This window comes from Chlorocebus sabaeus, chromosome 20 (assembly GCF_047675955.1).
Source record: "Chlorocebus sabaeus isolate Y175 chromosome 20, mChlSab1.0.hap1, whole genome shotgun sequence".
NCBI classification, from domain to species: domain Eukaryota; kingdom Metazoa; phylum Chordata; class Mammalia; order Primates; family Cercopithecidae; genus Chlorocebus; species Chlorocebus sabaeus.
The window spans coordinates 51359746-51386892 of record NC_132923.1 but is presented as its reverse complement, the minus strand read 5'-3'; the positions used below and the strand labels follow the sequence as shown (position 1 = coordinate 51386892).

Genomic DNA, 27147 nt, shown 5'->3' with positions numbered 1-27147 from the left:
AATCTTTAGTATTTTAAGGAAAGGTACAGTTAACAATTCTTTATCCAAAATATTTGATGCCAGATGTGACATTTTTTGGATTTTAGGAAGGTAATGTGGTGAGTGTATCTGTTTGTGTAACACCCCCAGAGGGTCCTGGGCAGCAACCCATAATCAAACGTATTAATATTTCCATTAAGTGAGATGAATGGGGACTATAAAGCTTCATATCAATTTTGGCCACAAAATTTTGTTACTAAAACTTTTGCTTTTCAGAGCCCTTTGGATTTCTGAACTGCAGACCATGGATCGCAGACCTGTATGAGAAATGTGGGGACTCAGTGCCACAGCCTGTGGAAGATGCATCTTCTGTTATCTAGTCTCAACTCATTAAGCGCAACACTCACTCTGATTGTAGAAGTCATAAAGCTAATTTCAATTCAGAATAAAGCATATGATCATATTTGATTGTAGATACACACTCCAGGGGTAAAAATTCTCTAATGCTATGTCTTAAAGACACAGTGCCTAAGGGGCTGGGATTGTTTTGAAGGAGGAGGAAATGTTATAAACCCAATTTGCAAACATTTAAAGAATATCAAGAAATATGTGGGTCATCTAGGTAGAAGTAATATTAATAGAGCTGGCAAAAATGCACTTCTCAGTACATTTTAAAGGTTGCCTCTAGGCCAAACATTTCTTAATCTCTCTTGGAAGAATACTGGCGGCAAGTGACCAAAAGGCTGTGGTTTCAGAACTTAACTGTAAAACTGCTGAGTTTATTGATACACAGCTGGTTCAGGAGAAATTTTATCTATCTACCTATTTACTTACGTTTAATATATAATATATTTGTATGTATTATATATATATATATTTTCAACTTTGTGGTATAATGAATTATGTGTAATGTCTGAGCTAATATTGCATACCACTGAGGGCAAGTAGCAATTTCCATAAAGTGACAGATAAGTGGTTTTAGGAGGAAAAATGCTGCCAAGGATGATTCATTTGAAATCAACCTTCACAGTTTTCCTGCTGATGAGGCTGACAGAAAGAAGGACTAGAACAAAGGTTAAGTTCTTTACTTCTAGGAAACTGTGCTCTGTGTTTAAGGCTTGCTCCTCTGAGCTCTGCTAGTCCATCAAGACTAGCATGTCGATAAAAGATCTACAGTCAGACTAACCATGTAGAGCTTTTGATAGAAAAAGGAATTTCTCCACAGCTCTACAAACAGTGCATTTGATAATGCATGTCAATTTACTGATGCAAACTGACCATCAATATGTAAATTCCACATTAATCCCTAAAAATAATGGTTTAACAATCATTATCACCATCTCTTTTGGTAACCCTATCACCAGAACCACCAAAATGTATAAGTTGGCTGATTTGACCTCCTTTCCAGCCTCTTTCTGGAAACATAAAGGCTGAAACATAGCTCGAGAGCAAAAGCAGGTGAGCAATTTAAGGGACACATGTACTCTGAGTCATTGGTAGTTGGCTATTTGGAACATTTCATCAACTGCCTTCACATAATACTAAACTCGTCTTAGTAACTGATACAGGTTATACCAGCGCTTCAGTAACTTAATTTTTTGATGTTAAATTCACATTACATCAGCATGCTCTAGATTCCTGTCTTCCTCACACTAAAATCATTATTACCTGTTTAATATCATATAATGCTGTGTGGGTGCCACAGAAAATAAGGATACTCAGGTCTCGCCTTTTGGGACCTAACAATTTTCTACAGATAATGACAATGACAACACAGAGAGACATTTAAGCCATATGAGAAACAATTGCATGAACTAGGTAAAGCATCATATTAAGAACAAATAAAAGAGTTAACTTAGGTATTTTTTTTAAATGAGTAAAGAGGCAATTATGGAAGCAAACCACAGGAGAGCCACTGGCTTTTAAACGAGCTTAATTAATTATTTAATTAAGACAGTGTTTCCTGGAGGAGGACAAATCCAGAAATTTTGCCGATTGGATAACTGCAGAATAACTAAAATCCTAGAGTGGGAAAAATATTCCAGGACTCCTATCATTTTTATCCCCAGACTTTACAAAAAATGGCATCAGAACTAAAGTCCTGCAAATTTTGTTGGATTTACGTTTTGCCTTCAGCCATATGTCAGTAAGATCAAATGTGCTATTTCTACTGAGATTAGTGCCAGGATTTTGCTCAAATGTATACTGAACTCAGGCTTGTGACTATGCTCATTACTATAGAAAATGAACACTAACACATTAAATTTATCAATGGAGGCATTTAAACAGCATTCGTAGGACAATTAAAGTCAGTGGACTCTGAAAACAAACTATTAGGAAGCCATGTTTATGCAAGCATGTCTAAATAGGTGGGGTTCAAGCATTCATTCTGTCTGTTTTGTTCAGAGTGAACTGAATTAACAAAAGATGGCTTATCTCTGAAGTCTGCCTCACTAGTGGCCTATTGACACAACTGAAGCCCACCAAGATCAACCCCTTTAGCTTGAGAAGTGAACTGTTTTGGCTAGAAACTGTTAGATTTTTCTGGAAATTTCACATTTTAAAAGAACATCTTTGAGAAAGACACATGAGAACGACATCTGACTACAAAGTGGTTGAGTTTGCCCTGCTGTCACTGTTGCTCTCTCACAAGCAAATGTGGATCTGAGGTTTGAGCTGAAGACTCACTTCCGTGAGATGATTTTCATTGATATGGAACTTGCTACCACAATGCCTAAGAAATGTGGTTTTCAGGAGATAAGGATGAAAATCCACTGGATTGCAAGCTGTCATCTATGCTTTAGAATATGAGAAGTAAAACGCTCTTAAACAGAGGAGATTGTCAAAGAACTACCTCAGTATGGCAGTGCTCACCAGAGTTTTCAAACCACACACACACAAGTCTGCAAAATTGAAAGTCTTCCAAAAAATCAAAAGGCTCAGGGAGAATTGTCCTGACAGCATTCAGCTCTTACAAGTCAATCTGAGGCTGAATTACACTCTTAAAATGCAGAGTTAGAATCCTCCTGCAAGGCACTTTTCCTAAACCTTGGTTAGGATTTTATTATAGGGTACTACAATGTTCTGTCTTTAAAACTTCAGCTAGACTACATATTTATTCATTCATTCAACCATCAAATGCTTACTGGATGCCAGCACTGGAGATGCAAAATGAATATGCCATGGTCCCTGAACTTCTTGAGTCTGATAGAAAGGACAAGCACGTAGAGAATCTCAGTGGTATGCAATAAATACAGGGTGATATTAGAAAAAGAACACTCACTTTAATTTGGAAAAGCATCATCAAAAGGAAGGGTAGTCCAGGCAATGAAAATGGCATTTAAAAAGGTATGGAGGTCTGAGAAAGAAAAGCACTTTGGGGTCATGGCAAAACAACTCAAAATGAGCAAATGTGGGTAGAGAGATAGGCCGAAGCCTGATGACCAGAGTCTTTGAATATCATATTTTGAATTTCGGATTTTACCCTGAAACTAATAGAGAATAATTCTTTGATAGATATTAAACAGAAATAAAATGATCAGAACTACATAAGGACAATGCTCTGGGGCAATATGATATAGTGTCTGTAACACAATTGGATGTTTAATTGGCCAAAGTAGGTTGTGAGAAAAGTTACATTTGTGTTCTTGGACGAGACATTAACTTCTTTCAAATGGATGACTGGGTCCTTTTCTCAGTAGTTGCTCTCCTTGTACTTAGGACCTCCAACCAAGGGAAGTTGAAGGAGAAGGTGTTACTTTCAGGCACCATCTGAGCATTACTGAGAGTATTGAGAACTTGTAGTTGTCACCTTTCAATTGAATACATGTCATGTGGGCAGTTCCAGCTCTGCTGGTATTAGCTAGATCCAAGAAAAGGGCAGTAGACAATAAAAACTGTCTCCACTGTCATGGGGATTATTAAAGAGCTGACTGGGAAAGCTGTTTAATACATCTGCTCCTATTCCTTCATCTTGTTCAAATTGTGCCTGCATCAAATGTAAACTTCTGCTTTAGTTATTCTGCTAGTCAGCCATCCTCTTTCAACATAATCAGTATTTTTCTTCTTTGAATATAATCTTATTTTTCCAAATTAAATGTTTTTGTTATTAAATGTCTGTTTTATTTCTTTAAAAAAGTAAATTTTATTTATGTAATTTCTTGAACTGGTAGCACATTCACATAGTTCAAGCATCAAATTGTATAAAAAGATATACAGCAATGTCTCCTTTCCTCCCTCATTCTCTATCTGCCTATCCCCACAAAACAGGTAACCAACATTATCAGTTTCTCATTTACACTTCCTAAGATTTAAAAAATATATATGCAAGTCAGTACAAGTATATTTTCTCTTTTTTTTTTTTAACTCCCATTGCAGTATACTTTGGCACCCTTTTCTCCCCCACTTAAAAATAAATCTTGGAGGCTAGGTGTGGTGGCTTACACCTATGATCCCAGCACTTTGGGAAGTTGAGGCAGGCAGATCACTGGAGGTTAGGAGTTCGAGACCAGTCTGCCCAACATGGTGAAACTCCGTCTCTACTAAAAATACAAAAAATTAACCAGGTGTGGTGGTACACACCTGTAACCCCAACTACTCAGGAGGCTGAGGCAGGCAAATCACTTGAACCAGGAGGTGGAGATTGCAGTGAGGTGAGATCACACCACTGGACTCCAGCCTGGGTGACAGAGCAAGACTGTCTCAAAATAATAATAATAATAATAATAATAATAATAATAATAAATCTTGGAGATTATATTAGTCAACTCAGACTGCCACAACAAAATACTATAGATTGGGTGGTTTAAGCAATATAAATTAATTTTCTTACAGTTCTGGAGGCTGAAAGTCCAAGATCAGGACGCCAGCATGGTCAGATTCTGGTGAGGGCTCTCTTCCCGGTTTTCAGATGGCTGCCTTCTTGCCATGTCCTTACATGGCAGAGAGAGAACCAGCAAGCTCTCTGGCATCTATTCTTATAAAGGCACTAATCACATCATGAGAGTCCCACCCTCATAACCTCATCTAACCCCGATTACATCCCAAAGGCCTCATCTCCAAACATCATCATCAAATTGAGGGTTAGGACTTAAACACATGAATTCTGAGGGATACATGAACATTCATTTCCTAATAGAGATCTTTCCATATAGACACATAAAGAGCTTCTCTATTCTTTTTTACAGTTGCACAGTATGCTACTATGGCATCAAATACCCTTAATGTCAAAACTGGGAAAACTGAAGCTTTCCTTAATCATTTTTTTGCTAATGGGATCTGCAGAAACAAGGTTAGAGAGCTAGAATCCTAGAGCCTGAAAGGTGATGTTTCTGATGAGGTTAGACATAAACTAGAATTATATTCTGATGATTGGTGAAAAAGTATTAAAACTCAGGCAACATGTTCAGTGTGTATTCATTAGCATGTCTTTAGATCCTCAAAATTTCAGCATTCTGAATCAAGTACAGTTGAATCTGCTAATATGAAGATGCTGACTGTATTTGAAAATGCAAATTAATAAAGACATATAGCTATGAAATGTATTTTTGTCATGTCACTACTTATAAACAATAGTCAACTTGCACCCAGCTGTTACTTACCAGGCATGTTATACAGGCCATTCTAGCTATTCTAAACATGTTTAGTGCAAGTTCTGAGAAAATATTAGCATAGAAGATTTAGTGGTCTTTGTGAATAAAGTTAAAATGGTTATTCAGCCCAGAAAAGGGCTAAGGAACAAAGAAGGGAAAAAGAGTATGACCACAAAATACGTTTGGACAACCCCACTGAAAGCAAACATAATAGGCTATGTGCTATCCCAGTAGCCTGAACTATCACTACCTGAAGGCAGAGAAGGCAGAGACAGAGTAAATATCTGTAAAATATAGCTGATATTAGATTCAGGGATAAGGAGGAAGAAAAAATCAATCACGGAACTAGGGTTTCAAGCCTAGGTGACTCAGTAAAAGAGTAACACTATTGGCTGAGATAAGGTGGAAGATATTTGGAGTGGGGTAAGAGTTTATTTTAAAATACATTTTCTTTGGGGTCTTGTGGGACATCTAAGTTAAAATTCTCAGCAGGCAATTAACAGAGGTTGAAGAAAAGAATTTGTTGGTGGTTTCAAGGAGTATTTATGAAAATCAGAGAGAGAGGGAGAGAAGCAAGGACAGAATGATAGATACCACTCACATTTAGAGGTAGAAGGGAAAAGATGGACATTGAAGGAAAGAGGAATGGTTAAAGGGAGAGGAGGCAAACCAAGGTTATGAGGTTACAGAAACCAAGGAAGGAGGATGTAGTTAACTGCATCAAATACTGGAAGATAAAGTTATGAACCCCCAACATAGTATTTTAGGAGACAGAGTCAGATTTTAAGACATTAGGTAATGAGTTGAACAGTGATATAGTAAAATTAAAAAATACTTTATAGTGACGGTTTTTTGAAATGATCATGGAGGGAAGAAGAAAGACAGGATTATGATATTATTGCATATTTATATTCCACTTCAGAGTAACAGAGCACTTTCCCATACATGATCTCATTTGATACTGTTTCAAGAGGTAGGCTTGTGGTGCATAAGTGGAGAAAGATACAATGAAGAGGGATAGTTGAAAATGCAAATAGAAGATGAAGTAATGAATGAAGTTAGTTTTCTAAGGAGGTGGAAGAGGGAAGAATTTAGTGCTGGAAAAGACTAGGAAAACCTCTAATTTTGAGACAGAAAAGAAGACAAAGTGAGTACATGAAAAGATAGGAACATTTCGAGGTAAAAATAGTTTAGAAAGATTCATGACTAAAAGACCTGAAAGTAATCAAGGTAACCTTGAACTGAGGGCTGAACTGACAGGAGAAATGTGAAATGAGTGGGAAAATAATGATGTTGGCATAAAAAGTCAAAACACTGACTCCTCACCCAGTCACAAGATCTCCGTATCTCTAATACAGTATAATAGTTCTCCCACTAATGTAATGATGAGTAGTCATTGAATTACTAGAGACAAGGGCAAACAGTTCAATGTCTTAAATAAACCCAGCAAAGCCATTAAGAAAAGTTCATTCAGTATACAATCCAATGTGTAAGTCTGCTTTGCGTACCACTCCCCCAAGCCCATGCTACAGGAAGGAAAAGCATTAAGCAATCTGACAGAATATGCTTTCCAACAGGACAAGACAGCCTGCAATTTTTCAACCAACAGGGATGTTAGTCTGTGGTCCAGCCTCTAGGCACTCTCTTTAGAAAGTTCTGCTTTCTTTAAGATAATGCCCAAATGTTTATAACTTCCTTCTTTAAATAGTATGCATATTAAGAAATAAATTTAAGTCTGTAATCTATGAGATAACACAAGTGGGGGACAAAAGTATGATAGGCCTCCCTTCCTGGCTGAGCAGTCCATGTGACATGTCCGCTCAGGGCTCATGGCATCTCAGCCAGACATTCTGAGATTCTGGCCTCTTGGCTCTTTGAGCCAACTCTACCATTAAAATATTAATTTCTCTATTATAACTCATTAAAGGTAAAGGTTATGATTTTTGCTCGCCCAATGCACTTCCCTCTATTCTAATGACAACAGTAACATGTACTCTCCTTTTTTTGAGACGGTCTTGCTCTGTTACCCAGGCTGGTGTGCAGTGGTGCGATCTCCACTCACTGCAACTTCTGCCTCCCAGGCACAAGTGATCCTCCCACCTCAGCCTCCCAAGTAGCTGGGACTACAGGTGTGTGCCATCATGCCCAGCTAGTTTTTTTGTATTTCTGTAGAGATGAGATTTCCCTATGTTGGCCACGCTGGTCTCAAGTTCCTAACATGTCATGTACTCTTAATTGGACCAATTATATTACCCCATCTTCCTGGCTTGGTGATTGGCTTAGGGAAGAGTATGTGACCTAAATTGGTTCAATGCAAGTGATTCTTAGGATTGTTTTCAAACTGCAGACAAAGAAAAAGAAATTCTCTTTCTTTGCTGGTAGAACTGCTTAGTTAGGATGAGATGAGAGATCATAGTTGCTAGGATTCATGTTCCCCATGGCATGGAGAAAGCTCATCTGCAAAGAGAACTGGAAGCATACATGAGAAATAGAGAGTATAAGCCCTAAAAGTGTACTTGCCACTGAGTCCAGACATCCATAGGACCAGCTGTCCACATTCTGTGTTTGGGTGACATCAGTCAGCAAATTCTCTTTTTTGCGTGATCAAGTTGGAATTCTGTCATTTGCAAAGTAGCCCAACTTGTACACAGAATGTCTTCTACTTACAAGGTGCCCAATAAATATATATTGGTTATCTGGTTGGTTTGATGTCAGTGTTTTTTCTGTATCTTTTTCTTCTGTACTTTGTAGTGTATACTCTCATTTTCAATAAGCCTTGTTCAAAACAAAGTCTGCAGTTTGCCTGTAATAACTAGGTGCCCTAACCTCCTATTCTGGCATGAGGAATATGTCTATGTTTCAGTTTCCTAATTTATAAAATATGGCAAATAATAATAGCAGCTACTTATTTAGCTTCTACTAAATTTCAGGTGCTGGTCTAACACTTAACATACATTATCCTAATTCTTATGGCAACTTTATGAGACATGCATAATGATCCTCATTTTATGGATAAGGAAGCTGAGATGCAAATGAGGTTAAATGAAGTGACCAAAGTAATACAGCTTGATTGGCAGAATTGAGATTCACACCCAGGCTTGTCTGAGTCTGTGTTCTTTTGAATGTCCTATGATGTCCTACTTATTCAAAAAGCTTTTGTGTGTGTAATAAGATAATGAAGGTAAAATTGCTCTAAAAATAGAAAATGTTCAGAAATCATTCTCTAATTGACAATCAAAAAATGCAAAAATGGACTCAAATATTAACAAGGAAGACTTAGGTTTAGGGGAACGTTGTGACTACCCAAATTATTGGAATTAGAAACAGTAATAGAAAAAAAATAAATGCTGAATCTCACATATATGTGAAATTTTATTAAGAGGGAAAGTGCAGCCAGGATTTTGTTCCATTTCTGAAATCTTGGTAAAACTTGAAAGGACATAGGTAAGCATTGCTAAGCTAGGGAGAACTAGATCTCACTTCTCATTTTCCTCATTGGACCATTGATACCAGCACGTGGAATTTCCTTTGTGGTCCTTTTGATGGACAGTACTTATAAAGTAATGAACATTCTGACTTACAGATCTGAATGGCAATATCAGTAATGTTTAAAATGAACAAACATATATACTTACACTGTCTATGTAGCATTAAGATATATATATAAACCTAATTTTTGTATAAGTTTAACTGAAAGAAACATGAGGCCAAGTCTATGCGTTAAATGACATTTTGTAGTAAAACCCTTGTATTTTTCAGCGTGTAATTACTCTTTCAAACAATTTCAAAGGAACCAACCACATTATGAACTGCCTGTTTTATGTCCATTTTCTTCATTAGACTATGAGTGCTTTGGGTACAGAAACTGTGCCCTACATATCTTCTTACACCTAGAATCTAGCATAGATAAAACTTGGTATATGTCATGAAGGGTTGCATTATCATTTTATGGGTCCTGGAAACTTTTGCCTTCATGGTCCCCTTCCTTCATTAAAAAAAATTTAAAATTATATTTTATGATCATGCTGGTATGAAAATGAATATGTTAATATTATATATACTTTCTTTGACCTAAAATTTTATCTTTTTCTTCTGATTTAGAAGACTTTTTATAGGCCTCTAAAAGTATTGTGGGCCCCAGGTGCTATGCCTACCTTGCTCAGGGATAAGTTAGTCAAGTCCTGTGTGTTAAATATATTTTTGATGACTGAACGAAATGAATACATGACTTCAATTTAATTTGATGGTAGCAATTCTTAGAGCTTCTATTTTGGAGTGACTTTCGGCTTAAAAGATTTCTCAAAAGCAACTAATTAATAAAATCACCACAACATACGAATATGCATTTAATCCGAAGCCAACTATTGAAATTTAGTACTGTAAACAAAATCAAAACCCAACAGCAGCGTAGAAGGCTGTCAAAGTGGCAAAATAAATATTTTAAAATAATATCAGAGGTTGCTCCAATATTGAACAAACACAGCACACCTCTTAAATAGAGAAATTTAAATATTTTCTTTTTAAAATTTTGACATTCCAAAAGAGTCAGTTCAGAAGGCAGATACTTTAAAAAATGTGGGTTTATACTTGGAGCCACATGGTTATTGACTAGAATTTAGTTAAGCATGTGCCTGGAACGCTAGACCTGCTGCCTTTCACAACATTGCTTTTGGAACTCAGCATCTCTCCACTGTTGCTTCCAGAGACTGCTTTTTAAAATGGAAAATTGATTGATGAAATCTTAGGCATGAATACATGCTAATGCATCTAATAAATTAAAATACTGTCATTTTATAAGAAAGGTTTATTGGCTAACTGTGTATTTCTTCTAGTAATTCAAAGTCTAGTGTTTAATTTACAGAATGAAATGTAGAAATCAATTACTTGGTCAGGAGTGAGGTGAAATTGATGTTCAAAAGTATGTTTTGGGATGCAACCAGGCTGACTTATCCACTGACTTAAAATTGTAGAAAGTCGTATCTGAGCGGGTTTTCCCCCTTCTAAATGTATTGAACAATGTTCAAAATATGAGGAAGCATCTTTGCGTTGTCTGGATGGGGTTGTGTGCAGATTAATATCTGGATAATAATTCAGATTTACCCTTCCAAAAAGGATATCACACATATAAAGTAGTGCTAGTATTTATAGGATGGGCATTTACCAGAACAGCTCTTAAAGGCTACATAATAAAATTGCATTAAGGCTGCCTAACTTAATTAACCATAGATACTGAAATGAATTCAGCTAATGGATTCTGCTTCCCCAAAGAGTACTCTCTCTTAATAATAATTTTAAAAGCAAACCATGTTTTTCCTCCTCTTTTTCATAATATGTAGCCACCTGACCAAGAGTGGGGTTGGGAAAGAGACTGTCCCTACCACCCAGGAGACAGCAGGAGGGAGAGGTCATCCAGTGATTACACTCCTGCTTCTCCTCTCCAAGGGCAAAGGGCTGCCTCAGCAGCTGTCACATCCTGCTGCCCTTTGAAACAGAAAACCAGTCTAGAGTTTCACACTTATCTCCTGCTTTGCATTACCAAATTGGCAGTCTTGCTAGACCCTAGTAAATGCCTTTCATAGATGAAGGTGGTGAAGGCTCTGGGGAATGGTGAGTGGGGAGGGCATTTGTGTTTGGGAAGGAGGGGCAGTACCTGGTTCAGCTGTCTGCCATCCATCAGATGGTTCTGCAGATGAAACAAGCATAGAGGAGGAAAAGAACACACAAGGCCACTTGGTCTATCTCAGGCAGGCAGGCCGAATCATATCTCTGTGCACAGTGAACCAGAGTCTTGTGAGGAGGTTGCTAGTCATACAGAGGCATGTCATGAAGGACTTCAAAGATCCCCATTGTGGACTCACAAATCACAGTTATTCAACTCACCTTCTAGTCAGACTAGCCCCTGTTTTTCCACATTTCCCATACAATGTCCTGCCTTTGCCGTCTTACTGCTCGTTAGCAGTTCCAGCAGAGGGCAGGCGGGGGAAAGGAGAGGAGTTGTATATTGTAGCCAAAGATCTCTTCTGAACGTGTTAAGGCAAATTTTCTGGGTTCTTAGAGCAACAAATGTCTTTCTGTCCAATTTTTTTTTTTTTTTAAACTATCTGTCTGTATAGGTATTTCTAGTTTTCAGGGCCTCCTTTCTCAAGGAATTTACAATCTGACTTGGGAAAGCAAAATGAAGACACATGAAATAATGAGAAAGCCATGCTATAAAGCCATCCCTGTTATTCCAAGCAAAGTCATGGGTTTGAAGAGAAGGAAGAGAGGTCTTCACGCACTGAAGGTGGTGATAGCAATTGTACATTAAAAATATAAATTGAAGTCAATAATTAGTGCAGAGAAGTGAGACTCAGCAAATGGGCAGATGTAATTGTTGAAAATTCTCTAAACAGGCTTGGGTAACAGTCCCATAGACAGGACTTGTAGGCATCCAGTGAGAACGTGGTTTTTGCAGGACAAACGTCTCACTGGATCTCAGTACCAAACCTTTGTGGTGATCAGCTGGAGTGAAGGGGCTGGGACACTGAGGATTGGTAGGCATTCCGGGAGGAAAAATATTGAGTATCTTTCCATATCATTCATTAAGGTTTGTGTGACAATGTCATGAGCAATTCACTACTGGGAGGTCTTCATCAGATAAACAGGGCTGCAAAATTCATGGCCAAGGAATGTGGGCTGGAGAGACACTCCCAGCCACAGCTGCTACCTGAACACCCAGAGCTGGCTAGGAACCAAGGAGACATGCTTAAACCAGGAGCCTCAGCGACGAGTGGCAACGTTACAGACGCTTAATCCTGAAATGAAAAGTAATTGCTTCTGGCTTAAAGAATAAAGGAAAAACAAGATCAGCCTTGGCTGGATTACATTTTTTTCAAATACAACCATGCTAAAGACCAGGTTCTGCTGCTTGCTTGGTATTTGAAAATGTGAGGAAATGGATGTTTTCTGTCAATGTAATTTAAATCTATCCAGGAGTATTGACATATAAGAACACTTGAACGCAAGTACATTTTGATTAATATAATTAAATCAAATGTGTTTACTTTTAGCTGTAAAGGAAGACATCTAAAATTTAACTTACCTAATATAAATTTAGAAGATCTTTCTTGAAAATAGCTCTTGCTTTGTATTTTGAAGTATTTCCTACTGAAAAGTCTTGGCCAAAGCAACCAGAGCTCCTTTTCCATACAGATAAAACTGCAAATGGAGAAATATGGAAGAAGAGAGAGGGGAAAGGCATTTTAATACCTCTAATATATTTCTGTGATGAAATAGTTTTCTCTAGAGAGAAGAGAATTCGTGAAAATTCACTAAGGAAGAGCTGCAAGTTTAAGTTATTGTTAGAATAATAGAAAGATGACTTTAACCCACAACTAAGTAAGTAATATTTGTGTTCTTACTTGTTTACCCCTCAAGACCTACAGAATGGCATATATTGGGAGATGTTCTATATATAGAGTCTGTATTTTCCTTGAAAGCAAGAGAGAATGACACAGAGTAAAAGCAAAGTAAGAATAAAAGGAAAACAAATTTTGCCTTTCCAGTTCCAATTTTTAAGTTATATGTATTAATTTAAGATATTTGCAGCAGACTCACAATGATGTAGAGCGAATTAATTGAATTATATCTTGTATCCTAGAACTGAAGCTGCTTTGTTTCCTGTTAGGTTGAGTCATACGAAATTGTCTACACAAATAGCAATTTCATATGATTTAACCTAATGCCATAAACCTTCACAGGAATTCATCAACCAATAATAACCAGTAAGAAATAAAACCTAGCTGGTTTTCCCGCCATCATTCTGCATGAACACTAATATTATAAAACTAATATAACACATACTATTTTCTTGCAGGCCTTAACATTAAGGACATTTTGCATAAAAGAACAAAGGCTATTTACAGACAATGTTCACAGTTTGTGTTTCTGCTTCATTAATTCAAAACAGAAAAAAATAATTCTTACACCAGAAATGTTTTGGATACCACCAGGATGACTTAATCTAACAGAACAGCACAATGACTCTGCCAATTGTGTCTGCTTTTCGTGAGCTCAGACTGATGAACAACTGGAAGGCCAGTCACGGACCTGATAACCTGATGCACAGTGATCACAAACATGAGGACTTCTTTAAATAAAAGGTGTCATACAGCTCATGAGGTAAAGAAACAGCCACGAATAACACTAAGAATGCAAAAAAATGGCCATGAGTTGTACTCTCCATTGGTATATAATACACAGCTGGTGACCCAAAAAGCCATGGTATTTCCAAAGGCGAGGGACTATGGTACTTAGTAACACTTTGCAGATTTAAAAAGAAAAGAAAGCAGTCCTTTTTACAGCAGTGCTCTATCATTCTCTGCCAAGAAATGGTACTAACTGTTAAATTGGCCCCAATTCTCTTTTTCACATTGAACATGATTCAGATGTTAACATGGTTTCCATTATCACTACAGAAAATTTTTAACTAATCTTTCTGTTCTTGCAAAATACAATAATGTCCAAAGGAAATAGAAATTTAAAGTATAATGTGAACATGTATTTTAACTGAGATACACAATGATTGCAAACATTTAAATGATTAGAAAGTATATATTTATGGTATGTTAATGCAATTTTAACTCAAATATGATACTTGCAGATTTAAGGCAATCTGTTCTCTACATAAAAAATAAGATGATAAAATGTAACATAATTATACTAATGCAATTTCTCATGTTACATATTATTAAATCATCAATGACACATTTTCTTTGAACACCAGATGACCTTGAGAGAAGCAAAGTTCTTTCTTCCCCCCCAGATTTCAAGTAAAGAGTCATCTTTTACTACTTGCATTTTGCTTTCTGGTGATGGAACTAGAATTACTGACAATTCAAATATAATTACCAGCATCTCTCTGGGTGAACTAACCCCCTAGTGTCTTAAAACTTGCCTCCAAAAGAAAATATATCTCTTCAAATTATACTGCATTAAAAGTGAAGCTTAACGAGCCTTTAAAATACAATCTTAAAGTGATTTCATTCTCCCCATCCCCTTGCCAGTATTTCCCTTCCTCTCGAAGCAACTTTCTCTTCTCCTTCTCCAGGGTGAATTTTGAAGAGATTCTGAGGGATAGCCAACAGGAGGACTATAGCGATGACTTCCCTCAAGGATTGCTTCATCCAACCCAACAGGTAGGGCCTGTAAAAGACTTCACATACGACATTTGGAAAATACAGTAATCAGAGTAAACCTAGGAAGTTTTCTAGAATTGCTCTAATGTCAACCTTTATTTCATTTCTTTTAAAGACAATTGATTGTTTAAAGCAAAAATAATAAAACTTACCATAGAGTTCTTAACTTATGTAGAAGTATGACAACAGTGCAAAGAATATATTGGAAAACAGAAAATTTGCTTTGTAGGTTTTTTATACTACACATTTAGTGATGTGAAATCATAGTAGATTCTGCTAAGCTCAGGATGCATATTTCAGTCCCTAGATCACCCAAAATAAAACAACAACATATAGTTTTCAATCCAATAGAGGAAATAAAACAAAATATTAAAAAATTCTCAAGCCCGGTGCGGTGGCTTATGCCTATAATCCCAGCACTTTGGGAGGCTAGGTGGGCAGATCACTTGAGGTCAGGAGTTCGAAACTAGCCTGGTCAACGTGGTGAAACTCTGTCTCTACCAAAAAACGCAAAAATTAGCCAGAGGTAGTGGTGCATGCCTGTAGTCCTAGTTACTTGGGAAGCTAAGGTGGGAGAATTGCTTGAACCCAAGAGGTGAAGGTTGCAGTGAGCAGAGGTCGCGCCACTGCCTTCTAGCCTGGGCGACAAAGTGAGACCTGTCTCAAAATAAGATAAAATAAACTAAAAATAAAAATAATAAAAAAATTCTCAACAAATTCAAAAGAAGGAAGAAAAGGAGAAACAAAGGAACAACAACAAAAAAGAGACAAAACAAAACAAATCGATGGAAGAAAACAAATAGCAAAATAGTAGCTGTAACCTCAACATCAAAAATTTTACTAAGTGTAAAGTGAGCAAAACACTCCAATTAACAGGCAGAGATTATCAAACAGAATAAAAAAGCAAGAACTAATGCTATAGAGTTTATAAGAGAGATGCTTTATGTATAAAGCATAAGTATAAACAATAAGTTAGAAGTAAAAGGGATAAAAAAGAATATATATATATTTTTAATTTCATTGATCTACTTGTCTTTGTCTGTGTTTTTACTATACCACAATAACTTTATTAATATATCTTGAATTTAACAAGATCCCTAGGTAATTCATATATACATTAAATTTAAGAAATAATAATTAGATAGCCCTTTCGAGGTATTTAGCAACGATAAAAAGAAACTTATTGAGGCCAGTTGCAGTGGCTCACGCCTATAATCCCAGCACTTTGGGAGTCCAAGGTGGGCGGGTCACAAGGTCAGGAGTTCAAGACCAGCCTGGCCAATATGTTGAAACTCCATCTCTACTAAAAATACAAAAAAAAAATTAGCTGGGTGTGGCGGTGCATGCCTGTAATCCCACCTACTCGGGAGGTCGAGGCAGAAGAATTGCTTGAACCCAGGAGGTGGAGGTTGCAGTGAGCCAAGATCACGCCACTGCACTCCAGCCTGGGCAACAGAGCGAGACTCCATCTCAAAAAAAAAAAAAAAAAAAAAAAAGAAACTTCTTGAATTGTTACCAATTAGAGAGGAATATCAAGTATTGATTAAGCCACTTACCTAAGGTTACAGAAGTGGACCAGATCCCAGATTTCCTGACTCCCAGACTACTGCAATGTCTACCAAAAACTCAGCTTTATAATTAAGTTTTACTTATTCAATAACAGGCAAGGAAAAAAGTAATTTCTATTTACCCACATATTTACCACTTCTAGCACTAGACTTTTTTTTATGTTGATCTGAGTTTCTATCTGGTATCATTTCCTTTAGCCTGAAGAACTTCCTTTAATATTTCTTATAGTATATGTGTACTATTGATACATTCGGTTTTTGCTTGGCAGTGTTTTTCTTCTTCCCCTTCTCCTTTCTTTCTCTCTCTTTTCTTTTCTTTTTCTTTCTTTCTTTTTCTTTCTCTCTCTCTTTCTTTCATTCTTTCTTTTTCTTTTCTCTTTCTTTCTCTCTTTCTTTCCTTCCTTCCTTCTTTCTTTCTTGCTTGCTTTCTCCTTCCTTCCTTCCCTCCTCTTTTCCTTTCTCTCTCCCTTCTTCCCTTCCCTTTCCATTTTCTCTTTTTTCCTTTCTTTCATGTTTTAAGGGATCTTTATCTTTCACTAGGTTTCTCATCCCAGGTTGACAGGTTTTATTTCTTTTAGCACCTTAAAGGTGTTATTCAATTGTCTTTTGGCCTATTGAAAAATCAGCATTATTGTTCCCCTGGGTCTTGCGCAGAATGGGTCTTTTCCTTGTACTGCTATTAAGACTTTTTTCTTTGATCCTCTGCTTTCATAAACTTGGTTATAATGTACCCAGGAGTGGTTTTCTTTGTTTTTTATCCTGCAGGGTGTTTATTCAGATTCTTACTTTATGGGTTAATATTTTTCACCAAATTGGGATTTTTTTCAGCTATCACTTCTTCAAATGTATTTTCTTCCCCAATTTCTCTTTCATCTTTTTCTGGAACTCCAGTTTCACAGACGTTAGGCCACCTCATACTATTCCACAAGTCAGTGAGGCTCTGTTCATTTTTTTCAGTGCTTTTATCTCTATGTGCTTCAGCTGATATCGTTTATATTGCCATGTCTTCAATGTCACTATTTTTTTTTTCTTCTATGGAATCTATTTTGCTGTTAAGCTCATTTAGTGATTTTTTTTTCTCATTTTAGGTATTACATGTTTTCAGTTCTAGAACTTCTAGCTGGTTTTTTTTTTATAATTTCCACTTTTCTAGTGAGAATTTCTATTTATTGGAGTCCATATTTTCTTTAAAATTTTAAACATATTTATGAGAGTTGTTTTAAAGCCTTTGTTTGCTAATTTTAACATATCTGCTATCTCTGAGTATGTTTCTATTGACTTAAAAAAATCTATTGTGGTCATGCCTCTTCACATATCTAGTAATTTTTGAATTTTATGCTAGACATTAAATACTACATTATCAGGTCTGGATGTAAAGAGCGTTAAGTTTTGTTACGTTAATTTACTAGTGGATAAGCTTAATTTTTACAAACTGTTTTTAAACTTTATTTGGATGTAGCCTTGAGTCCAGGGCTAGGTAGCCCTGCTCCTACTGCCTGGACTTTCTGGGTTCTTCACTGAAAACCCCAGGGAATCACTGAGAACATCTCCACTCGGAACATCTGCATCTCCAGTTTTGTGCACCTTCTGGAATCTCCATCCAGTTTACAGCTCCCCAGTAGCTATTTGCCACCAGACTTTGTAGACTCTTACCCAGAAAGTGAGAAGCTTAGCATTTGTCCAAAGACTTTACAGTACCCATATGCAGATTTCTGGACCTGTTTCTCTGTGCAGCTTTCTCTTCATTACCCTGACCTACAAATTCCAACCACCTCAACAGCCCTGAACTGTGATCTCTGCCTCCTCAGAACAGTAAAGCAACTGTTATCAACTTGGGCTCCACTTTGCTGTGCTTCCAGGAAAAAAGACAGGGTGACCAAGGGGTTCATCTCATGTGTTTCCCTTTCCCCAGGGATCAAAGTTCAATACTGCCTGAATTCCAGTGTCTGAAAACAGTTGCTCCATATATTTTGTCCAGTTTTACAGCTATTTATGGTAAGAGAGCTGGTACTAGTAACTTTATCAAAGCCAGAAGCAGAAGTCCTTCACACTGGATACTTTTGCTCATCATCTCCTGTTTGAAATTCTTCCTTATTTTTACTACTCTATTCTTGATTTTCCTCCTAAATTTCTTATTATTCCTTCACTATCTTCTCTTCCTCTTTATCCTTTACCCATGCTTCCCATGCCTAAATTATATCCATTCTTTAAGACCCAAGGTCTCTCCATAAAGCTTATCCAGTCCTCCACACTGGAATTTATGCCAGGTATAAGTATATATGAACATACTTAACACTTTATTGGCACTGCTTCAGACAGCACTTTGCACTTTCTGCTTTTTGAATGATCATGTCACTTCCATATTGTAAACTCTTTGAAGACATGGATAATGTCTAATTTATCATTGTTTCTTCCACAGAGCTTAACACAGTATTCTTCTATTCAGCTTTAATTCTGATATGGTGCTACTGGTGGCTGCCCAACAATGAGAGAAAACAACATTTGCTGACAACACCCCACACACTCTGCTAGATGCTTTGCACATGTTATCTTGCTTAATTCTTGAGAATGATACTGAAAAGTAAACACAACCCAAATGACAACAAAGCCAATGGCTCTGACTGAGATCACACATGCTCAACTGCTGGGATTTCAGTTTTTTGAATCCCTTCCTTTCTTCTGGGAAAATGTGACACTTTTGAGGACCTCCTTGCTGCCCCTTGCTTGTCACTGCCATCATTGCCCCCTTCTCAGGTCCCTCTGGCTTGAGCCTGGTGATAGGCTGCTTCCCATGTTAGTACCTCCCTAAGAAGTTTTTCTTGTGGCACCACTACCACTGCTGCTTCCACCTATCCCCACCGCCACCACCACTGCCATCGTTTCTGCAATGCTGCAGCCACTGGTACAGGCTGCTCCAGGCCAGGCAGTTTCTCATTGCAGCCTGGACTGCATTAGAGTCCTCTCTTGCTGCTTCTCTTTTGGGTTCTCCAGAGATAACTCTGCCTCTCCTGCCTCCTACTACCTCTGTCTGCAGAGCCATGGGGAAGCCCTGGAGGAGCCACACTACCAGAACACTAGGTGCCTCTGCCTGCCTTTGTCCCCTGGGGTCAGATCTGCTTCTCCTTCAGCCAGATTTTCTCACTATCCACAGCTACCAGTCAGTGGATTGATGTCCCCCTGGTGGTGGATGTCATCGAACAAGCACTCAGTAAATTGTTAAGTGTTTGCTAAGAACTTTTTATGTGTATGGAATCCTATTAATTGTCAAGAAAGAAGTTAAAAAAAAAAAAAAAAAAACCAACCAACCAACCAAATAAATAATTTAAAAACAAACATTTTGTTTGATAAGAGTTCCTTGCTTTAAAAAAGTTGAGATATATTAGACTATATAGGTGTCCTTTATCTTTTTGTTTGTTTGTTTGATATGGAGTTTCACTCTTGTCCAAGTTGGAGTGCAATGGCGTGATCTCAGCTCACTGCAACCTCTGCCTCCTGGGTTCAAGTGATGCTCCTGCCTCAGCCTCCCGAGTTGCTGAGATTACAGGTACACGCCACCAGGCTAATTTTTTGTATTTTTAGTAGAAACCGGTTTTCACTATGTTGGCCAGGCTGGTCTCGAACTCCCGACCTCAGGTGATCCACCCACCTCAGCCTCCCAAAGTGCTGAGATTACAGGCATGAGTCACTGCACCCGGTTGATGTTCTTTAAAGTCCATTTATCAATTTGATATATATGTATACCAAGCCCATGAAGGTACTAGGTTCTGTTCCCAGTACTTGGAATACAAGATAGACAGGATGCCTGCTACAATGGAGCTTCCAATAAACACATAAACTAACATCAGTTACTGATAAGTAAAATATTGGACAGTGGTAAGTGATGAGAAGAAAATAAAGCGGAAGATGGGATAGGAAATAATGGCAGGAATACATGAGATACGGAGGTGGGGGAAGATCTCTGAGGTGACATCTGGGCTAAGTGGCAGGTGATGATGGAGGGAAAGGGCAGTCTAGGGAGGGAGAACTTCAGTGTTGCTGGAATGTAACGATCCAGGAGGTGAATCACAGGGGATGCCGTCAGACAGACAGACTATCCCAGATCAGGTAGAGCTTACAAGTCCACAGTAAAGAGTTCGGATTTTATTATAAATACAAGGAAAACACTGGAAAGTTTCAAATAGGATGGCATGCTGTGATGATATCGCTCAAAGATCATTTTGGCTGCAGTGTAGGCCGCATTGTAGGAAAGCAAGAGCATAAGACCTTAAGACTCCAAGACCCATTAGGAGCCGTCATAACCTAAGTAAGAGATGATGGCTCTATAACTCCATGAAATAAATGTGTGTTTTATTAGATCATGCCCTCTGTTGATAGCCTACTCTAAAGGATACTGGATCTACTGCATAACAAAACTAGATGACAGGGTCACTGGCCTCAAAGACCTTTCTGTAATTCAATGGAGATGACAGGTAAAATTAAAGAGAACAAAGGGTGATAACTTATTAAGGCAATAAAAAGTTGGCAGAGATGAGCAGGCTCTCAACAATAGTTTTGGCTATGATAAAATCTCCTGGGTCACTCTTCTGAATCACCATAGTGCTACAGAAGTACCAAGGAAACCATCATTCAGATTTTGAATCACAGTAACATAACCAAGCAAACTATAAGCAAAATATGAATATGATTGTCACATATTTGCTGAGCACTTGATAGAATGTTCCAGACATTCTAAGTGCTCATGCTCTAAATGAGTCATTTAGTCCCCAGAACAACACTGAGACAGTGATTATCATCCCCATCTTCTAGCAAACAACGCTATCAAAAAATGGGCAAAGGATATGAACAGATACTTCTCAAAAGAAGACATCTATGCACTCAACAGACACATGAAAAAATGCTCATCATGACTGGTCATCAGAGAAATGCAAAGCAAAACCACAATGAGATACCATCTCATGCCAGTTAGAACGGCAATCATTAAAAAGTCAGGAAACAACAGATGCTGGAAAAGATGTGGAGAAATAGGAAGGCTTTTACAGTGTTAGTGGGAGTGTAAATTAGTTCAACCATTGTGGAAGACAGTGTGGCGATTCCTCAAGGATCTAGAACTAGGATTACCATTTCACTCAGCAATCCCATTACCGGGTATATACCCAAAGGATTATAAATCATGCTGCTATAAAGACACATGCACACGTATGTTTATTGTGGCACTATTCACAATAGCAAAGACTTGGAATCAACCCAAATGTCCATTAGTGACAGACTGGATTAAGAATATGTGGCATGTATACACCATGGAATACTATGCAGCCATAAAAAAGATGAGTTCATGTCCTTTGCAGGAACATGGAGGAAACTGGAAATAATCATTCTAAGCAAACTAACACAGGGACAGAAAACCAAACAATGCATGTTCTCACTCATAGGTGGGAACTGAACAATGAGATCACTTGGACACAGGGCAGGGAACATCACACACCGGGGCCTGTCAGGGGCTGGGGGCCTGGGGGATAGCGTTAGGAGAAATACCTAATGTAAATGATGAATTGATGGGTACAGCCAACCAACATGGCACATGTATACCTATGTATCAAACCTCCACGTTGTGCACATGTACCCTCAAACTTAAAGTATTTTTTTTAAAAAAAGGGCAAGGTAAATATTTAGTTCTTTCCCTTTTACTACCAATGTCAGAGTAAGGATTTATTGAATAATCACTTCCAATGATGGCAAATTAGTTTTTTTTTTTTCCTTTTCTTTCACTTTTTTTGGTATTACTATAGACTAATGAATTTTTATGTATTCAATGTTTTGCAATCAATATAGCCATGTTCAAACTGTCCAAACTTTGGCTACGGGAGTCCTTTCACACTAGCCCCTGTGTCCTTGTATCATGCCCCCATAAATCACTGAGCACTTCCTTGGTATAGCAAAATGTCCTAAACTTACCTTGTAGTTTCCATGCTCAACACCTGGAATCAGCTATTTCTCCAAAGATATTTTCCGTAAGCAAAGATGAGTAGAAACCAATATCTGGGTTCTAGGTATTGCTCATTGCTAGAGGAATATCATTGCTTCTATGTTCTTTCAGTGTACAGAGCTAGAATACACACACACATATATATGTTTTTAATTCATGAGTCCATATTGATATTGCCAATTCAAATTTAATATAGTTTAAAATTACAAGTGTTGGCTGGGAATGGTGGCTCACACCTGTAATCCCAGCACTTTGGGAGGCCGAGGCAGGCAGATCACTTGAGGTCAGTACTTTGAGACCAGCCTGGTCAACATGGTGAAACCTCATCTCTAAAAAAAGAAAAAAAAAATTACAAGTATTTTTATTACACATTTTAAAAGAAGCACGAACAGACTTTGAATAATGAGTTAAATGTAAGAGGCAAGGACAAAGAAAGAATGAAGAATGAGTCCCTAAGTTCCCAGTTTGAGAACCTGAACTTGGGTCGATGGTGTTGCTGCTGCCATTTTACCCAAGGTAAGGAGTAAGAAAAAGAAAAAAATTCATAGGGCAGGGGTGGGGGATAAGTCTGTTACACATAGTTCAGTGCTTTGTTTTATTTGCTGCTTTGTTATAAAATTAAATAATCTATTTGAGAACTGACACAGGTGAGCAATATGAAAAGGAACTTACAGAAATATAAAATGTAAGTTATATCCAAAGTACAGCCAAGACTCATCTCAAAGACTATTCAAATACTGTTAAAATTTGTGGAATCTTTGTACTCCAGTATGTGGATGAAGCAAGAAACCTAAGTATGACTTCTTAGGGTGTAGAAATCTAGCTCAAGCAAAGGAGGAAAGAAAAACAAATTTAAAATTAAGGTGAGAAACTTCTGAAAAATAAAGAGAAACTTAAAAGAAGCAACCTGGATTTAAAACATAGTGGATGAGTTTGCTAGGGCTGCCATTACAAAATACCACAGGCTGGGTAGTTTAAACAACATAAATGTATTTTCTCACAGTTCTAGAGAATACAAGGCTAAGATCAAGGTGATGTTGACAGGATGGTTTTCTTCTGAGATCTTTATTCTTGACTTGTGGATGTCTGCCTTCATGCTGTGTCCTCATATGGTCGCCCTTTGGTATCTGTGTTGTTTGTGTCCTAATCCACTTTTCTTCTAAGGGCAACAGTCATAGTGAATTAGGGACCACCTGTATGGCCTCATTCTACCTTAACTACCTCTTCAAATGCCCTATACCCAAACAGTCACATTCTGTGGTACTGGGGATTAGAATTTCAACATATGAATTTGCTGGGGAGAATACAGTTCAGCCCATAACACATGGGACAGAAAAAAGCCTTGTGATAGAACAGATACATGCTTGAGAAACTCAGGAAGTCTTCTCTATGGCTGGGTCTCATTTCTAGCTGGACAAAGTTCAATGGCATTATTACTCCACAAGAGCTTGAGCAAGTTTGAGATGATGATTAATGGTGAGCCACATGTTTGTCCACATTTCTATGGTCAACAGTGAATACACACGGAGAAAACTGAAGACAGAATAATATATCCACCCTGTTTCTACCAAGATTTTCTAGGCTTTGGATTTGAGTCATTATGCTTAGTTTGCTTTCTGCCCGGGGTGGGTGGTATTTAATCATTGCATTTTCCCTCTTTTTTCAGGACAAGTAGCCCTGTGCCAATGGCCTCATCTGATACCAGCCTTAGTTGTCATAAATGATATGGGAATGGTGGGTTTCATCTACCTTTCATCTACAGGAAAAACTAAAGGAGAGGAAATCAAGTTTTGTTTAGGATGCTATAAGTTTGGCACTTTTACAGATGAGAAAAGCACAGGGCTGGGGCTAGTGAAGTGACTGGTTCAGGGACTTGCTTGGCTAGTTAGGCACACCGCTAGGGCTCTGTCTCCTGTCTCATATCCCAGTGTTCTTTCTGCTTCTACACAACAAAGTAGTTCTGTGTTTGGTTTTTTCTGGTTAAAAAATGTTCCTGGAAGCATTGCTTACAAATAACTTGAAATGCCAAGGAACATTATAGTACAGTGGTTAAGAGGTGCAGACTGGCCAAACAAGCCTATGCTTGCATCTCAGCTTTATCATTCCAATGCTATATAGCCTTGAGCAGGTTGTCTAATTTCTTAAAACTTCAAATTCCTCAACAGTGAAATTGGGATAACAATAGCACCTACCACAGAACAGCCCCGAGGACTTAAGTAAGTTAAAGCATTTTGAAAAATTAATAGTGTTAGGTACATAGTAAATGTTCAATAAATAGGAGGTGTTGTTATTCATCATAACACTCTAAAATTTATCAGAATTCAAATTTCCATTTTTTTTTAGGTAAAATGAAGCAAAAATAAAGTAACAACAGGCAAACCTCTTTAATTTGACATCTTTCCAATTCACAACCAAGAGGATGCTTACTGCAACGTGCTAGGATCAAGCAGTCGAGCACAAGGACAAAAAACAAGCCTAATAATTGAGTCAAAGGGTTTCATAACTCTAATTATTTAAAATCCCAGCTGAAGGAGAAAACAAAAATTTCCAAGGCAGTAGAATAAGAGAAAAGGAAGTTCTGAAACAAAAGAAAGAGCGTGGGAAAAAAGAAAGGTTGCTATCAGATCTGCGAGCTCACCAAAATATTAGTGCGAGTCAGGAGTAAAAGAGGCCACTTTCTAGCTTTTTCCTCAAGATAGCCCCTATAGCAAAGGAAGCCCTTTCTCCTTCCAAAGCAGAAGCTAAAGCAAAGGTTTTGAAGGCCAAGTAGACAGTCCTAAAAGGCATCACAGCCAGAAATAAATATCTACCCATCACCCATCTTCCAGAGTCCCAGGATACTAAGGCTCCCAAAGGCAGCCCAAGCCCCCAGGAGAAACAAAGAATAGTGCCCTCAGAGAAACAAGCTTGAGCTGTATGCGACTATCAAGTTCCCCCGACTACTGAGTCGGCCATGAAGATGGACAACAACAACACATTGTGTTCATTGCGGATGGCAAAGCCAACAAGTGCCAGGTCAAACAGGCTATGAAGAAGCTTTGATGTTGACATGACCACTGTCAATACCCTGATCAGGCCTGATGGAAAGAAGGCAACATACGCTCAACAAGTTCCAAACTATGATATTTTGGATGTTGCCAATAAAATTGAGATCATCTAAACTGAGCCTAGCTGGCTAATTCTAAATACACATTTTTATCACCACAAAAAAAAAAAAAAAAAAAGAAATGAAAAGAAAAGAAAGAAACCAATTTCTGTATCTAAAAAACGAAGGTAAGATGCCAAAAGAAAATAAAATTATTTCCAAAAAGAAACACTACTTGTCTTTCAGAGCCTGGGCTTTGCTAATGTGAAGAGGTTTGTTCTGATGTAGGGTCACATGAGGAATTGGCCATTACATCCTGATGGGAGACTTCACCTGTGACTCCCGTAAAATGCTGGCTACTCACTGGGCCCTCATGTTTGAGCTGGCTGCCATGTTAATTTTTTAAAATCAGTGATTTCTTTCAACAGTTGGGTTTCAGGGCCCTGTTGGACAGCGTATCATTCAAAATTAATGAGACACTATTCATAAAGTATCTAATTGTGCACATGGGAAACTCTAGCCTCTGTTAAAGAAATATAGCATTTTTAGAACAGATGTGAGGCACAAGTGATACTTAAAAACTATTTATTTTGTCAGTCTTTATTGCTTCAAGGGCCAAAGAGCAAGACCCAGAAGTAAAAGCACAAAGTAATGAAGTTACACAGCACGTAAAGAAGACAGAGCCAGAGGGATTCTTTCAGAACAGACATCTGCAGCCTTTCCATCTAAATTGAAGGAGAAATGAACTTTCAGTTTCCTGGTCATTTCAGTTCTTTGCTTTGCTGAAATGGTCACCAATGAGTCAGAGCCATTAATACTCTTTGTTAATTTTATTTCTACTGATTTCAGTTCTCATCTATGAACTGCATTGGGAACCCTTTGTAAGGCGATTTGACAGTATTTATCTAAAAAATGTTTAAAGTGCACATCCTTTGACCTAATAATTTCAGTTTTAGGAATATCTCTATAGAAATCCTAAATTCTAAAGTGTATAAAGAGAGAGCTATGAGGAAATCTGTCCCATTGTCTGAAATACTATAAATTGAAAGCCACCTAATGCCCACCAGTATGGACTGGCTAAATAGACTCTCATTTAGCTATATATATATATATATATATACACACACACACACACACACACACACACACACATATATATACACACCTTGGAATCAGACTACCGGAGCTCCCATTTCACTACAACTTATTAGTTGTGGCTGCTTGTATTAATTTCTATTGCTGCCTTAACAAATCACCACAATTTTATAGGTATTAAACAACACAGACTTACTATTTTACAGTTCAGCCGGTCAGAAGTCTGGTATGAACTAAAATCAGTGGGTGGGCAGGGTTGCACTCCTTCCTGTAAAGTCTAAGAGAAAATCCCTTTCCCTGCTCGTTCAGGTGTTGGCAGAATTCAGTTCCATGCGGTTGTAAGACTGAGATCTCTGTTTCCTTGCTGGCTATTAGCTGAGGGCAGCCTTTAGCTCCTAGAGGCCTCTTTCTTGTCCCTGCACATAAATGTCGACCTCTCAAAAACAGCGACAGGGCAGTGAATCCTTCTCAGGCTGCTGTCTCTCTGACCCTGCTTCTACCATCACAGCTCTCTCTAATCCAGCTGGAAAAAGCTCCACCTTTAAGGACTCAAGTGATTAGATTGGGTCCACCTAGATAGTCCAGCATAATCTCTCCATTTTAAGGTTCTTACTGTTAATCACATCTGCAAAGTCTCTTTTGCCATGTAAGATAACATATTCACAGGTTC

At 37.9% G+C, this 27147-nt stretch overlaps 1 protein-coding gene across 12 annotated transcripts in view; it reads right to left on the bottom strand.

Annotated features, from left to right (window-relative positions):
* DDAH1 (dimethylarginine dimethylaminohydrolase 1) overlaps nt 1-27147 on the bottom strand; it is a 243397-nt gene that overhangs the window by 158323 nt on the left and 57927 nt on the right. For 8 of the 12 annotated variants that reach the window (XR_012089613.1, XM_073007149.1, XM_073007150.1 and 5 more), the window contains 3 exons: nt 22534-22626; nt 22267-22417; nt 12652-12767 (listed from right to left, as the gene is read on the bottom strand). The exons of 1 other annotated variant lie outside the window; for it this stretch is intronic. The gene's annotated coding sequence lies outside the window, so the exon portion shown is untranslated. The remainder of the gene's footprint in view (nt 1-12651; nt 12768-22266; nt 22418-22533; nt 22627-27147) is intronic. 3 more of the 12 variants (XM_038002384.2, XM_038002355.2, XM_007978096.3) reach the window with 1 other exon arrangement.